This window comes from Platalea leucorodia (genome assembly GCF_965183815.1).
Source record: "Platalea leucorodia genome assembly, chromosome: 23".
Taxonomy (NCBI): Eukaryota; Metazoa; Chordata; class Aves; order Pelecaniformes; family Threskiornithidae; genus Platalea; species Platalea leucorodia.
This window is the reverse complement of record NC_138845.1, coordinates 2,718,366-2,735,401: the sequence shown is the minus strand read 5'-3', so window position 1 is coordinate 2,735,401 and position 17,036 is coordinate 2,718,366.

Here is a 17,036-nt window from a genome sequence, read left to right as displayed (position 1 = left end):
GCGGGGGGGGCGCGGGGGCTCGCGGCGGCGCGGGCACGGGCTGCGCGGGCACGCGGGCCTGCACATGGACGTGAGCGTGCGTGAGCACACGGGGGTTGCGCAGGGCTGCACGCGCGTGCACATGGACGTGAGCGTGCGTGCGCGCACAGGGGTTGAGCAGGGCCGCACATGCGTGCACATGGACGTGAGCGTGCGTGTGCATGCACGCACACACGGGGGTTGCGCAGGGCCGCACACGTGTGCACATGGACGTGAGCGTGCGTGCGTGCGCGCACGGGGGTTGCGCAGGGCCGCACACGCGTGCACATGGACGTGAGCGTGCGTGTGCATGCACGCACGCACGGGGGTTGCGCAGGGCCGCACACGCCTGCACATGGACGTGAGCGTGCGTGCGTGCGCGCACGGGGGTTGCGCAGGGCCGCACACGCGTGCACATGGACGTGAGCGTGCGTGTGTGCGCGCACGGGGGTTGCGCAGGGCTGCACGCGCGTGCACATGGACGTGAGCGTGCGTGCGCGCACAGGGGTTGAGCAGGGCCGCACATGCGTGCACATGGACGTGAGCGTGCGTGTGCATGCACGCACGCACGGGGGTTGCGCAGGGCCGCACACGCGTGCACATGGACGTGAGCGTGCGTGCACGCGCGCACGGGGGTTGCGCAGGGCCGCACACGCGTGCACATGGACGTGAGCGTGCGTGCGTGCGCGCACGGGGGTTGCGCAGGGCCGCACACGCCTGCACATGGACGTGAGCGTGCGTGCGTGCACGCACGGGGGTTGCGCAGGGCCGCACACGCCTGCACATGGATGTGAGCGTGCGTGCGCGCACGGGGGTTGCGCAGGGCCACACACGCGTGCACATGGACGTGAGCGTGCGTGAGCACACGGGGGTTGCGCAGGGCCGCATGCGTGTGCACATGGACGTGAGCGTGTGTGTGCATATGCGTGCACGCACGCACGGGGGTTGCGCAGGGCAGCACACGCGTGCACATGGACGTGAGCGCGCGTGCATGAGCGTGTGCGCGCGCACGGGGGTTGCGTGTGCTCACGGGGGTTGCGCAGGGCCGCACGCGCGTGCACAGGGACGCGAGCGTGCGTGTGCACACACGCGCGCACGGGGGTTGCGCAGGGCCGCACGCGCGTGTGCAGACGTGCAGCAGCGCGCGTGCGAGGCCTGTGCCGGTGCCCCCCCGAACGCCGGCCGCAGCCCCCAGGCCTCCTGCGCCCCGGGCCCCCCAAGGCGCCGCGCGTCCGCCCCCCAGCAGCACCCCAGAGCCCCTTCGAACCCCCTGAGCCCCCGAAGGGCCCTCCCGGCCCCCCGCCCCCCCCCGCGGCCTAGCCGTCCGTCCGTCTTTGTCCGCCTTTCCTCCCCCCCTCTTTTTTTTTTTCCTCCTTTTCCCATTTTTTTTTTTTATTCCCTGATTTAAACCACGGCTCCATTTGCTGCCACTGACCTTAACGGCTTAAATTAAAAAGCAATGTTCTGTGCGCGCCTCCAAAGCCGCCGCGCCGGGGGGGAGGGGAGTCGAGGGGGCCCCCCCCGGCCCCCCCCCGCCTTCCCCCCCCCCCCCCGTGGGCTCTGATGGTTTTAATATCACCGTAATGGCTTTGACCTTGCGATTAATAGCGGGATTTGCAAAGCCGCCGCGGCGTGACGGCGGCCGCCGCTCGGGGTGTGGGGTGAGGGGGGGTGCAGGGGGGGTGTCCCGCTTTTTTTGGGGGGGTTGGGGTTGGTGCTGGGTGGGGAAACTGAGGCACGAGGGGGAGGGGATGGGGGGGACTGGGGAGGATGCTGTAAATTGGGTGATGGGAGGCTGGAGGTGGGAGTGGGGGTGCGGGTGGGTGTTGGGGAGTTGCAAGGGGGGAGTGGGGCACGCGTGTGTCGGGACACGCGTGTGTCGGGACACGCGTGTGTCGGGACATGCGTGTGTCGGGACACGCGTGAGCATGTGCATGGCTGGGGGGGTCTCTGGGGTCCGGGCGGCTGCCGGGGGGTGCCCCCTCCCCTGCGGGGCCCCCGGAGGGGGGGACGGCGGTAGATGGGGGGGTCAGTGGGTGGCACACGGGGGGTGACGGGGGGTGGGGGGTTGGCACGGGGGCTGCCGGGGCCGGGGGGGCCCGGGGGCGGGGGGGGGCGGGTGCTGCTGCCCCCAGCCCAGCCCCGCTCCCGTCCCTGTCCCCAATCCCGGTCCCTGTCCCCGCTCCCGTCCCTGTCCCCGCTCCCGTCCCTGTCCCCAGTCCCGGTCCCTGTCCCCGCTCCCGTCCCTGTCCCCGTCCCGGCGCTGGCGCAGTCGCCGCCCGCGCTGCATCCTAATGAGGCGGCGGCGGCGGCGGGAGCGGGACCGGGACCGCGGAGACCCCGGGGGACGGGGATGGGGCCAGGGATGGGGATGAGGACGGGGACAGGGATGGGGACGAGGATGGGGACAGGGATGGGGACGGGGATGGGGATGAGGACGGGGACAGGGATGGGTCCAGGGATGGGGATGAGGACGGGGACAGGGATGGGTCCAGGGATGGGGACGGGGATGGGGATGAGGACGGGGACAGGGATGGGTCCAGGGATGGGTCCAGGGATGGGTCCAGGGATGGGGACAGGGATGGGGACGGGGATGGGGATGGGACTGGGCTGCCTCCCACTGCCTCTGCGCCCCGACGGAGCCCCCCGAGGGGCCGGGGGGGCTTGGGGGGACCCGGGGGATCCCCCTCCCATGCCCGCAGGGCCGGTGACAGGCGGCGGAGGGACGGTGACACACACCCGGGGCACAACCGCACAGGCACCCCCGCACCGCCGGCCTGCCACACCCGCACAGCTGGAGTGGGGGGGGGGGTCACCATCACACCCACAGCTGGATCATGAGGGTAACTGTTACACCCACAGCTGGATCCCAGGTATCACCCTCACAGCCGCACAGCTGGATCCCAGGGATCACCCTCACAGCCGCACAGCTGGATCACAAGGATAACCATCACACCCACAGCTGGATCATGGGGGTCACTGTTACACCCACAGCTGGATCCCAGGGATCACCATCACACCCACAGCTGGATCCCAGGGATCAGTGTTACACCACAGCTGGATTATGGGGATTGCCCTCACACCCACAGCTGGATTGTGGGGGTCACTGTTACACCCACAGCTGTGTTGCAGGGGTCACTGTTAACCCACAGCTGGATCCCAGGGATCACCCTCACACCCACAGCTGGATCCCAGGGGTCACTGTTACACCCACAGCTGGATCGGGGGTCACCATCACACCCACAGCTGCATTGTGGGGGTCACTGTTAACCCACAGCTGGATCCCAGGGATCACTGTTACACCCACAGCTGGATGGCGGGGGTCACCCTCACACCCACAGCTGGATCCCAGGGGTCACTGTTAACGCACAGCTGGATCCCAGGGGTCACTGTTAACCCACAGCTGGATCCCAGGGATCACTGTTACACCCACAGCTGGATGGCGGGGGTCACCCTCACGCCCACGGCTGGATCCCAGGGGTCACTGTTAACCCACAGCTGGATCCCAGGGATCACTGTTACACCCACAGCTGGATGGCGGGGGTCACCCTCACGCCCACGGCTGGATCCCAGGCATGGCTGCGCCCGGCTCCCACCTCCCACCCCGGCCCTGGGGACAGCAGGGCCTGGCCGGGGTGGTGGGGGGCAGCGGGGTGGCTGCGGTGCCGGGGGCCGGCTGCCGTTTTGCTGTGGGAGGGTAGAGGGCAGTGGCGGTCCAGCCACGCCGGGACCGGGCCCATTTCTGGACAGCGGGTGCCACCGGACAGCGGGTGACACTGGGCCGGGGGTGCCACTGGCCTGCGGGTGACACGACGTGGTGCGTGTGCGTGGTCCTGCACCCAGCCCGGCTCTGCTTTTCCCCAGATTTTGGTGGCACCCGGGCAGAGGGACCGAATGGTGTCCCCAGGGTGGCACCCAGGCGGGGGGACACGGCACGCGCCCAGCCAGGACGCACCGAGACCCCCACCTTCTGCCAGCAGAGGAGCACCCTTGGGTGCTCACCGCCTCCCTGTGCATCTCCCACCTCCTGCCCCCTCCGCGGCGCTCGGGGGGACTTTCCCCACCCGCGTTTGCACCACGGAGCACGACCAGCTCCGGGCTGGCAGCCGGGACCCCCGGGGTGGCAACCGGGACCCTTGGGTGCCGCAGCCACAGCAGGAGGGTGCTGCGGCCGTGGGGAAGGGCTCGCGGCCGCGCGGTGCCACCGCACACCTCCGCGTGAAATACGGCCCCATAAATCCATGCCCTGTTGTGTCTTATTGCTTAATTAGTACATGAAACGACATGATTCAGAAGAGCCCAAATGGGATGGCGTCATGGGAGGCATTAAAATGGAGGGGAATTAGCGGCTGGCGAGGCAGGCGGGGAGAAAAAGCTGGGGGGGGATCTTCTGGGGGGGATTCAGGGGGTTTTTGGCCTCCCTGGTGATGCCGGTAAAGGGTTGGGATGTGCCAAATTTATCCTCCAGGATTTAGGGTGCCAACAAGATCACGCTGCAAAACCACCCTTAACCCCCCCGCCACGCGCCCGAGCCGTCCCCATCCCCTCTCATCCCGGGAGCCGGGGCTTGGCGGAGCCTTTTGGGGTGGGGGGGGCTAAAATGGGTCCCCCCCCACCCCACGATGATGGGGATGGGGCACCCGAAACGTCCCCCAGCACCTTCAGATGCCGCCACGCTTCGCTCTGGCTCCCGGCCCGCCTCGACGGGGTATTTTTTTTTTTTTTACAGGCTTTTTTATGACAAACTTTACTTTACATTTGACATTTAAAAGCTGATCAGATCTTCCCTCCAGGACAGCAGGAAATGGAGATATTTATTGGGGTCTCAGCGATGCTGGGAGAGCCGCGAGATTTACTCCGACAGCGCGGCAGGATTATAGATATCGTCTGTCCGGCCGGGACGCCGGTGCCGTGGGACGCGCCGCAGGCAGAGGACAGCGATTTATTGGGGGCTTGGGGCTTGTTTTAGTTCCCCTGAGAAGGGTTGTCAGGAAGGTGATGAAAGCCCGGGCTGGCTCGGCCCATGCTGACCTGGCGGGGATTCTCCGGCGGCAGGTATGTGGCTGTGCTGAGGTGACCGTGCCGCTTTCTGGAGGGGTTTTGCTATTTGAAAGTGAGAGGTTTGGCTTTTCCGTGTCGCCCTGCAGCTCCTCTCTGCCCTCCAGACCCCTGCCTGCTGCTTTCCTGCTTCCCTGCCTGCCCCTCAGCTCGCCGGTGCCTCCTGCCTGGGATGCGCCTTGGGCTGGGGACAGCATCTAGGACCTGGGGACACGTCCCAGGGTCAGGGATGACCTCTTCCACCTGCGGATGTGATTTGGAGACCATGTCTTGGACCTGGGGCTGGTTTCTCAGGTTGAGGACCATGTCTTAGACCTGGGGTTGGTGTCTTGGGATGGTGTCTGGGAGCTGGGGACTTGTCTTGGGTCAAGGGACAGTGTCTCAGGCCTGGGGAGAGTGTCTTGGGAGAGCCTTGGACCGGAGGATGGTGTTTCTGGCAGGGGACAATGTCTTGGACCTGGGAACACGTCTTGGCTTAGCGGATGGGGTCTCGGGTCAGGGGATGGGGTCTTGGACCTGGGAATGATATCCAGGGATGGGAGACGGTGTCTTGGGTTGTGGGACAGTGTCTTGGACCTCCAAAGAGTGTCTTGGGACAGCGTCTTGGGCCTGGGGTCATGTCTGGGGGCCAGTGACAGTGTCTAGGACCTGGGGATGGTGTCTTGGGTTGGGGACGGTGTCTCGGATCTGGGGACAGTGTCTCAGACCTGGGGACATGCCTTGGGTGAGGGTCGCTGTCTCAGAACGGGGACAATACCTCGCACCTGGGGACACACTGGGGCCCAGGGCTGGTGTCTCCAGCCCTTTGGGGACACACGTTTGAGGACAACATCTCACAGCTGGGGACACCAGCAGGATTTGCAGGGATGGGGTAGGGGGGGACGGACCGGCCACGCGTTTCTCCTCCGGCACCGTCACGCTCCACCTCTCCAGCAGCCACCCATATATCACGCTCCCCTCCTTCTGCCAGGGCGGCTTTCAAGAGCCCGCCTCGTAAAAAAAGCACAAATAAAATATTATCGCTGCCTTTTCATGCCTGCGCCGTTATTTTCCACTGCTAACGAAGGAGATTTCCCCTGCGTGGGAGGCAGGTCACCGCCGCCGCCGGCTCCGCAGTCCCGGGGACCTCCTGGGGACCCCCCACGTCCTCTTTTTTTGCTGCATTCGAGCACAAATATTCCGGGGGGGGGGGATTTTAATGTTGCTGCAGAGGCGGGGGCGGATCAGCCTTTCCCCTTCTGCTCAGGCCGCCTGGCCAGCAAAGCGAGCAGCAAATGCCCATCACCGGGGCGTCTGGTCCAGAGCTGCGGCCATGGGGTAGAAGAGGTGATGTCACTGCTTGCCTCGGTGATGTCATCAGTTTTCTGAGCAAGCCGGTGATGTCAGCAGCCCCCCGGACCAATCCTAAGAAGGTTACGTGGCTTCTGGGCCAATCCCGCCTCAGCACTTTGCTCTGCCCTGCCCAATCGCAGCCAGAGCCGCTACAGGGTGAAATTTGGGGACAACCCCCCCCAAACCGGGCCGTCTCCACCGCCTCATTCCCAGCAGCACCAGGAAAGCCAGGCTGAATTCGGGGTTAAAAACTACCAATACTGGGACAAGAACCCCAGGCTCCAAGCAGAAAACCCCACTCTCCCAGCTGCACCAGGGAAGCAGGGCTAAATTTGGGGCTAAACCGCCTCAAATCGGGGCAAAACCCCAGTCTCCACCCCAAACACGCGCTGTGCCGGCAGCGGGACGGGAGGCTGAGACCGGCCAGCTCATCACACAGGCCCAGGGCCGGGCCCCGTGGTGGAGAGAAATGGGGATTTGCTGCTTTTCTGCACGAAAAACGTCGCAGAATTGGGTTCTCCCCTTCCTCCCGTCCCCTTTTCCTTTCCTTTTTCCCCATTTTCCTCTTTCCTTTCCCCCCGCGCAAGCGCGCTGCCCCCCCGTGCGAGCGTGGTCCCCTGCCACCGCAGCGTGAAAAGCCTCGTGCAAGCGCGACCCCCCCCGTGAGCGTGACCCCCCCATCTGAGTGTGACCCCCCTGTGAGTGTGACCCCCCCCGTGAGCGCGACCCCCCCATCTGAGTGTGACCCCCCTGTGAGTGTGACCCCCCCCGTGAGCGCGACCCCCCCATCTGAGTGTGACCCCCCTGTGAGTGTGACCCCCCCCGTGAGCGCGACCCCCCCATCTAAGTGTAACCCCCCCCCCGTGCGAGTGTGGTACCCCCCGTGCAAGCGTGATACCCCTACAGGGGTGCGACCCCCCCATCTGAGTGTGACCCCCCCCATGAGTGTGATCCCCCCATGTGATGTGAACCCCCCATGCAAGTGTGACCCCCCATCTGAGTGTGACCCCCCCCAACTGAGTATGACCCCCCCACACGAGTGTGACCCCCCCAATTGAGTGTGACCCCCCCGAGACCCCCCATCTGAGTGTGACCCCCCACGCGAGTGACCCCCCAATTGAGTGTGACCCCCCCATCTGAGTGTGAACCCCCATCTGAGACCCCCCCATCTGAGTGTGACCCCCCCACGCAAGCGTGACCCCCCAATTGAGTGTGATCCCCCCGAGACCCCCCCCATCTGAGTGTGACCCCCCCACGCGAATGTGACCCCTCCAATTGAGTACGACCCCCCCATCTGAGTGTGACCCCCCCATCTGAGACCCCCCATCTGAGTGTGACCCCCCCACGCGAGTGTGACCCCCCAATTGAGTGTGACCCCCCAATCTGAGTGTGCCCCCCCATGTGATGTGACCCCCCCCCATCTGAGAACCCCTCATCTGAGTGGGACCCCCTCATATGGGACCCCCCCATCTGAGTGTGACCCCCCCACGCGCGAGCGTGACCCCCCCCCCCGCGAGCTCGATCCCCGCGCGGGTGCCGGCGGGGCCGGGGGTCCAGCGGGGCCGGGGGATGCTGCGGGCTCCATGGCGACGGTTGCCGGGGCGACGGCGGGGCCGGAGCGGCGGGAGCGGAGATGCGGGCGGCCCCGAGGAGATCGATGGGGTCGGGGGGGGCCGGGGGGGGGTCGGGGGGGACGGGAGTCACCGCCCGCCGCCGCCGGCCCCGGGAGCGGCGCCGGGAGCCGCCCGGGACCCCCCGGGCCCCCCCGCGACCCCCCGGGAGAGCTGGGGCTGGGGAGGCGGGAGGGGGCGTCGGGGCGAGGGCGGGGGCGTGGGGGCGTGTGTGCATGCTTGTGCATGTGTGTGTGCATGTGTGCATGCCTCTGCAGGTGTGTGTGCACGTGTGCGTGTGTGCATGCCTCTGCATGCGTGTGTGCATGCCTGTGCAGGTGTGTGTGCACGTGTGTGCATGCCTCTGCAGGTGTGTGTGCACGTGTGTGTGTGTGCATGCCTCTGCATGCGTGTGTGCATGCCTGTGCAGGTGTGTGTGCACGTGTGTGCATGCCTCTGCAGGTGTGTGTGCACGTGTCCGCGTGTGCATGCCTCTGCATGCGTGTGTGCATGCCTGTGCAGGTGTGTGTGCACGTGTGTGCATGCCTCTGCAGGTGTGTGTGCACGTGTGCGTGTGTGCATGCCTCTGCATGCGTGTGTGCATGCCTCTGCAGGTGTGTGTGCACGTGTGCGTGTGTGCATGCCTCTGCATGCGTGTGTGCATGCCTCTGCAGGTGTGTGTGCATGTGTGCATGCCTCTGCATGTGTGTGTGCATGCCTGTGCAGGTGTGTGTGCACGTGTGCGTGTGTGTGCGCATGTGTGTGCATGTGTGCATGTATGTGCGTGTGTGTGCGTGCATGCATGCCTGTGCATGTGTGTGTGTGTGTGTGCATGTGTGCGTGTGTACACATGCCTGTGCATGTGTGTGTGTGCGCGCGCGTGTGTGTGCATGCTTGTGCGCGTGTGTGTGCATGTGTGTGTGCATGTGCATGCGTGTGTGCGTGCATGTGTGTGCATGTATGTGCATGATCTTAAAGGTCTTTTCCAACCTAAATGATTCCATGGTTTATGTGTGTGTGTGTGTGTACATGTGTGTGCGTGCATGTGTGTGTGTGCGTGCATGTGTGTGTGCATATATGTGTGTGTATGTGTGTGTGCATGTGTGTGCATGCATGTGTATGCACGTGTGTGTGCATGTCTGTACACACAAGGGCATACGTGTCTGTGTGCTTGTGCGCACATGTGCATATCTGTGTGTGCACGTGCAGGCCAGCACAGGCGCTTGTGTGCATGCGTGCAGGGGTACACGTGGGCGTGCGTGTGAAGGCGTGCAGCTGAGCACCACCGTGTGTTTGGGCAGCGTGTGCGCGTGTGCGTGTGCAGGCAGGTGCGTGCCCACAGGTTGCACACATGGGTGGGCGCTGCTCGGGTGTACGCAGGCATGGGTGTGCATATGTGCATATATACGCAGGCGTGTGCGCGCCTGTATGTGCGTGCACAGGCACCTGTGTGCACGTGTGCGTGATGCGCAAGCACGTGTGTGCATATGTGCATACATACGCAGGCGTGTGCACCTGTGCGCGTATGTATGTGCATGCACAGGCACCTGTGTGCACGTGTGCGTGATGCGCAAGCACGTGTGTGCGTGTACTACGTGTGTGCAGGCAGCTGAGCGTGCGTGCAGGGGCATGCCCAGGTTGGGGGCGTGCACGTGTGTGCATGCACACGTGTGTGCGCGCACACGGTGCTGCAGCCTCGTCTGCCCTCCCAATTTACGGCCCTCTCCTGCTCCCAGGGGCCGCGGGGGGCACACGGGGGGCCCCCACGGCGCTCGCCCCAGCTCCGCTCCCAGGCGAGCCGAAAAACGGGCTTTTTCCCCCGCTGCAGCCCAGCGGAGCTGTGCTCCCCTTCCTTCTTGGGGGAAAAAAGGGGCTTTTGGGGGGTCCCCTCGCCAGTGCTGCTCTGCGGAGCGTGGGGGGCGGCGGAGGGGGGCGAGGGCTCGGCTTTTTCTTCCTCGGCTGCTCTCTGCACTGCACCACGATGCTACGGAAAATAATATCCCCGCAGCGAGGAGCGGGAGAACATAAAAAAAAAGATGGGAAAAAAAACGAGGAGCGAGGGAGGGGAGGGGGAGGCAGAGCCGGGAAAGGTCGCCCGCTTCGGGCAAAGCCGCTGGGAGAGGAGTCGGGTCCTTCCCTTCGCCTTGCCGTCACCCCCCCTTTTCCACGCACCCCAATCCTGCAGCCGGGAACCCTGCAGAGCCCCAAAACCGCCCCCGCAGAATCCGGCCCTTTATAAATACCCCGCTCCCTGGGCCAGATCCTCTTTTGGGTGCCATCGGGCGCCCGCGGCCGGGTGTCGGGGTGCTGGCGTGGGGAGAGCTTCGTCAGGGCCCCCAGTGACAGCCGCCGAGTGAGGAGCAGTGATTTATCGGCACGAAGCTCCCCCCCTCCCACCACGAACCTGCGACAAAAGACTGGGGGGGGGGGGGGAGTCAATCCGGCGTCTTTTCTCCCAATATTTTCTGCCGTTCCTTTGTTCTCCTAACGAAGGTCTTGAAACGAGCACCGCTGCAGGGACGAGCAGCGCCCCGCCTGCGAGGTCCTCGGCTTTTCCCACGGTTTTCCTATTTTCCCCTTCTCCTTAAGGGTTTCCACCGAAACTGGGATATTTTTTTCCGCCGTTGTCCCCCCTCTGGATCCTCCATCGCCAAGAGCTTGTTGGGGGTGGAGGGATGGGGGTTGATGAGCCCGGGGATGGGTGGTGGGTTGTGGGATGGGTGGGGAGCAATGGGGTGAGGGGGTGGGACATAGGGTGGGGTGGGGGGTCATGGAGTGGGGTGGTGGGGCATAGGATGGGGTGGTGGGTCATGGGGTGGGTGATAAGATGGGGTGGCGGGTCATGGAGTGGGGTGGCGGGACATAGGATGGGGTGGTGGGTCATGGAGTGGGGTGGCGGGACATAGGATGGGGTGGTGGGTCATGGAGTGGGGTGGCGGGACATAGGATGGGGTGGTGGGTCATGGGGTGGGTGGGGAGCAATGGGGTGGGGTGGTGGGACATAGGGTGGGGTGGGGGGTCATGGGATGGGGTGGTGGGACATAGGGTGGGGTGGGGGGTCATGGGGTGGGTGATAAGATGGGGTGGGGGGTCATGGGGTGCGGTGGTGGGTCATGGAGTGGGTGATAAGATGGGGTGGTGGGTCATGGGGTGGGTGGGGAGCAATGGGGTGGGGTGGTGGGACATAGGATGGGGTGGTGGGACATGGGGTGGGTGATAGAATGGGGTGGTGGGTGGTGGGATGGAGTGGTGGGTCATGGGGTGGGTGGGGAGCAATGGGGTGGGGTGGTGGGACATAGGGTGGGGTGGTGGGACATGGGGTGGGTGATAGAATGGGGTGGTGGGTGGTGGGATGGAGTGGTGGGTCATGGGATGGGTGGGGAGCAATGGGATGGCGTGGTGGGTCACAGGGTGGGAAAATGGGTGAAGGGATGGGACGTATGGAGAGCCAGGGGAGGGGATGGGGTGGGATGCGGGATCCCAGGATGGGAAGGGGACCTGCAGGCCAGTGCAGTGGGTCATGGGATGGGGCTGTGTGTCACGGCGTGGGACACAGGCACCCATGGGTGCCCCACAGGGAAGCGATGCAGGATGGGACCCGGAGCACCCAGGGGTGCTCAGGCAAAGTGATGCAGGACGGGAGGCTCTGGGAAGCTCGGGGGGGACCAGAGCACCCAGGGGTGCCTGGGGGAAGCGATGCAGGACAGGGGCACTGCAGGGGGCACCCAGGGGTGCTCAGGGGGCACCCAAGGACCCGGCGCAGGACAGAGCCGACATTTCGGCTGCTGCCGGGCCCCTGCCCTCCCCGCCGGGTCTCCTGGGCTGGAGCCCGTCCCCTGAAATGGGGGGGGGGAGAAGGAGCCAGCAATTCCCATTTTCGGGACAATTGCTCCACCCTCCGGGCTCGTCCAGGAACGCAGCGAGGCGGCCGCCCCTCGCCCCCGGGACCCGTCACCCACCCGGGGGGGTCCCACGGGGGCCGAGGGCTCGGCGAGGCTCCCCAACACCCCACCACCCCCCCAAAAAAAAACCCCAGTGACCCCAGGCACAGCGCAACCCCTCCAGTACCCGGCCGCAGGGGATTCTCTGATGTCTAATAAAGGTTGTGCTCGCCGGGCTGTCCCCCACAGGGTCACGCCGGCTCTTTGCCAAATTCCCCCCAGATTTGGCCAAACAGAACTTTGCATTTTTTTCCCCCCACCTCCCAAATTTGGTTGAGAAAAGCCCAAAAAAGGGCAAAAGTTATTAAGGGGGGGGAAAAAGCTGAGGTTTGGGTCAGGGGGTTGGAGCGGGGCTGGCTGGGTCACGCACTGACCCCCCTCCTGCCGTCACCCCCAGCCCTGGCTCCGTGTTGGGGTACCCCAAAGCCGGGGCGGAGGCTTTGCCCCCCCCATGGTGACATTTGGGGGGAGCGGTGAGTTCCCGGGTCCCGCGGCCACCCCGGCGCTGCCCCTGAAAGCCGGCTGTGCTCAAAGCGAGCTGGGAAATGGGATTCGTTCCACCAGCCCCGGCGACAAAAGGAGGGGAAAAAGAGCCGCCAAAGCCGCTGGAAAATGAATATTTAAAAGAGAAGGAAACCCATTAAAACGGCTTCATTTTTATTCCCATTACAGCCCATTAAATCAACGCCGGGGCAGGCGGAGGCAGAGCGGCTGCGGGAGATGAAGGGGGGGACAGCCCTGCACTGGGGGGGCACAAATTCGGCCACCAGCCCTGCCCGGGGGAGACCTGCGGCAACGTGGCCCCTCCCGCCCTCCCGTGCCTCAGTTTCCCCACGTGCAAACCCGGGGAGGACACCCCGCTCCCTCCATCTCTCCCTGTTTTCCCACCCAGAGGGGAAATTGGGGTGCGGGTTAGCGGGGATGAAGCTGCCTCGGAGTCGGGAGCTGCATTTTGGGGCTGGAAATGGCTCCCCAAAACCCCGATAACATCAAGGCCATGAGGCCTGAACCCCAAACCCGATAAAAGCAGAGCTCTCCCGGTACCACCGGCTCCGCGGTCGCTTTTATGGTGCTGAACATCGCGACTTTGGGTAACACAGGCAGGTCGTAAAGCCAACATGCGCAGAGCTGCAAAATGGCCGGGGAGACCCATTTTGGGTAAAAACCAGGCAAAACAGGGAGCGGTGCCCATGCCGCCGTCTCACCCTTCCCTGCGGGAAAGCTGCCTGGTGGCGTTTAACCCCCGGGGATGCTGCAGGGATCCGCTCCACCCCGAAACCCCGTTTCTCATCCCCGGGGTAGGGGACACCCAAGGTCACGGTCACGGTTGTGTTGAGGACCCAGGCGGCCAGGGCTGCCCTTGGGTCCCCATCCGTCGGCCAGCGCGTGGCACGTCCTCGCTTGTCCCCGCGAGTCCTTGCGGGTACCACGGGGACCGCTTTCCAGCTGAACGGCCGCCACGTTGGCCAGAGATGCTTGGAAAGTTGAAGAGCAGCCGAGGGAAGGTTTCCATGGCAACGGCCAAAAAAAAAAATCTCCATTTCTCCATTTGGGGGTAAAGGCTGTCATTTGTATGCAGGCGGGCGCGCGGCGCCTTTGAAATTCAAGCAGAAAATCAAAAAGGCGAAGGCAGGAGCGTAGCTGCCGGGTGATTATGCGGGAGGTGGGAGAGCGGCGCGGCCCCGCTGTTATTTAGTGCCGTCCCCGGCGAGGAGGACAGGGATGGGGACGGGATGGGGATGGGATGGGGATGGGGACGGGGACGGGGACAGGGCTGGGGACGGGGACGGGGATGGGGACGGGATGGGGATGGGATGGGGATGGGGATGGGGACGGGGACGGGGATGGGGATGGGGATGGGAACGGGATGGGGACGGGATGGGGATGGGGATGGGGACGGGGATGGGGACGGGATGGGGATGGGGCTGGGGACGGGGATGGGGATGGGGACGGGGACGGGGATGGGGATGGGGACGGGGACGGGGATGGGGATGGGGACGGGGACAGGGCTGGGGACGGGGACGGGGATGGGGATGGGGACAGGGACAGGGACGGGGATGGGGATGGGGATGGGGACGGGATGGGGACGGGATGGGGATGGGGATGGGGACGGGGATGGGGACAGGGCTGGGGATGGGGACGGGGATGGGGACAGGGCTGGGGACGGGGATGGGGATGGGGACGGGGACGGGGACGGGGATGGGGATGGGGATGGGGACGGGGACAGGGATGGGGATGAGGATGAGGACAGGGATGGGGACGGGGACGGGGCTGGGGACGGGGACAGGGCTGGGGACAGCAGGGAGGTGTGAGGGGTCCGGGCGCTGTGGCCGGGCTGGTGTGGGAGCAGTCGAGGCCAAGGTGAAGGAGATGGGTGCTGGGGAGGAAGGAGATGCACAGGGAGGTGCCCGAGGAGAGAGAAATCCTTCTGGCCGTCTGTCCTTCCTATCCCGTCTGTCCTTCCTGTCCCGTCTGTCCTTCCTACCTATCCTTCCTTCCTTTCTCTCTCTCCCCCCCTTTCTCTCCATCTCTCCTTACCCATACAGCCCTCCTACCCCTGTATCCTCCCTGTCTATCCTTCCGACCCACGTCTGTCCTTTCTATCCATCTGTCTGTCCTTTCTATCCATTTATCCTTCCTACCCATCCATCTACCCTTCCTATCTATCCATCTGTCTATCTATCCATCCTTTCTATCCATCTATTTATCTTTTCTGTCTGTCTGTCCTTTCCATCTGTCTACCTGTCTCTTCCCTCCATCCATCCTCTATCCACCTAGCCTACTCAGCTGTCTGTGTGTCCTTTCCATCCATTTATCCATCTTTTCTGTCTATCCTTCCTGTCCATCCCTCTGTCCTTCCTATCCTTCTCTCCATCCTTCCTACCCACCCGTCCTTCCTGTCTGTCTGTCCTCATGCTCCGTCTGTCCTTTCCATTCATCCAGCCCCTCTCCATCTGCCCTCCCTCCCCTTCCACCCTCCGGTTTGTGCTCTCCCCTCCCCGTACGCCCCAGGCCAGCACTGGGGGTGCCCCCGCAGGTCCCCCACCAGCACCCACACCAGCCCGGAGGGCGATTCCCCCCTTTGGGGTGCAAAATCTGGATTATGGCCCTGGGGGTGCCCCGGGTCGGCGGGGCTGAGTCTCCCTGTCCCCCCAGTCTTATCCCAGTGGCTTTGAGCCTCCCAGTCCCTCCATCCTTATCCCAGTGGCTTTGAGCCTCCCGGTCCCTCCATCCTTATCCCAGTGGCTTTGAGCCTCCCAGTCCCCCCATCCTTATCCCAACAGTTTTGAGCCTCCCAGTCCCCCATCCTTATCCCAGTGGGTTTGAGCCTCCCAGTCCCCCATCCTTATCCCAGTGGCTTTGAGCCTCCCAGTCCCCCCAGTCTTATCCCAGTGGCTTTGAGCCTCCCGGTCCCTCCATCCTTATCCCAGTGGCTTTGAGCCTCCCAGTCCCCCCATCCTTATCCCAACAGTTTTGAGCCTCCCAGTCCCCCATCCTTATCCCAGTGGCTTTGAGTCTCCCAGTCCCCCATCCTTATCCCAGTGGGTTTGAGCCTCCCAGTCCCCCATCCTTATCCCAGTGGCTTTGCCCCATCCCAGTTTCCAACCAGTTTCCTGCAGGTTTAGTGAGCTGAACTGGCCGGGGAAGGGGCCAGGGGGGCAGACGCAGCCCAGACCTGGACCCCCGGACCCGTATTAATCCCTCCATCCCCAGCGACGCCGGGACAGGGACCAAACCCCACCCCGGGGGTGGCCGATGCCGCAGACCCCCCACCCCGGGGAGCGCGGGTGCTTCGCAGGGGGTGACACCGGGCTGGGGCGTCCCCAGATGTCCCCTGTGCTTCCAGCCCCGGGGATCGGAGCCGCACCGGCACGGCCGTGATTTAATAACGGCGGCTCCTCGGGAGACATCTGCCTCCTGCCAGGGCTTTGTTTCACGCGGGCGCTGCAGTCCTTTGTCCGCGCCGCGCTCCCAAAAAGGGGGGTTTTAACCTTTTTTTTCTTCTTCCCGCAGAGGTTTTCCTTTTCCCACAGCTTTCCTGGGGAAACAGGGATGGGGACAACAGGGACACGGGGGTGCAAAGCACCGGGATTGGGGTTTCACCTTGGTTTTAAGGCTTGGGATGCTGTGGGGATGCAGCCCAGATGCCACGGTGAGGGGCGCCCGCCACCTCCACCCCCCAATTCGCACCTCTCCGTTCATCCCCCCAGAGCAACTGTCCGATCGGATCAATTTGGGTTAGAAACACCCCAAAATACAGCAGAGAAGAGCTGCTGAACGGCTGCTTGGCCAAAATGTCCGTGGAGCAGCACCCGCCGAGGGATGGGTGCCGGGGGGGGGTGAAGGCCGAGAGATCCCGTTTCCTCCCGAGGCTTCGGATTTAATCCCATTTTGCCCAAACCAGGAGGGAGCAGCTCCTCAGCGGCGTTACGAGGGCTTCTTTCTCCCTGCCGTCTCCCATGGGTGCTCCCCAGGCACGGGCGAGGCCTGGATGAGGCAAGATGGATTTTGGGCAGGATGCCCGGCTCCGTTTCCCAGGAAGATCCTCCCTTCTCCGGGATGGGATGCTCCATTTGCTCCCGAAAAGCCCAGCCTTATTTCCTTACACCAGCTCCTCTCCAGCATCTCCCGCAGCGACGCTCCCGAGAAGATGCCAAGATCAAAAAACCCAGGAGGATGATGGCGAAATAGCATTTTTTCCCATCATTTTTCAACCATTTTTTCCCTCCGCTTCATTTTTGGGCGTGGGTATTTTCATTAGAAGCATCGTTTCCCATAGAGAAGACTCATTTTTGGTGAAGAAACCCCAAATTTGGCCACTTTCAGCCTCAAGGTGGAACATTTAAGAAAATTTGGCCGCTGATCCAGGTCTGGTTACAGCAGCCTTGATCCCTGTGGTGTATTTTCAGCCCCAAAATCTACATTTTCTATTGATGGAAAGAGAATTAAAGGACGTTTTGGGGTCCTAGATTTTGCCCAAGTGGCTTTTGAAACCCCTCAGAGTCTGGCCGCTGGGTTTTACGTTATTTTTCCATGCTTAAAAATCCCCACCACAAACGGCTTTACATTCCCCAGC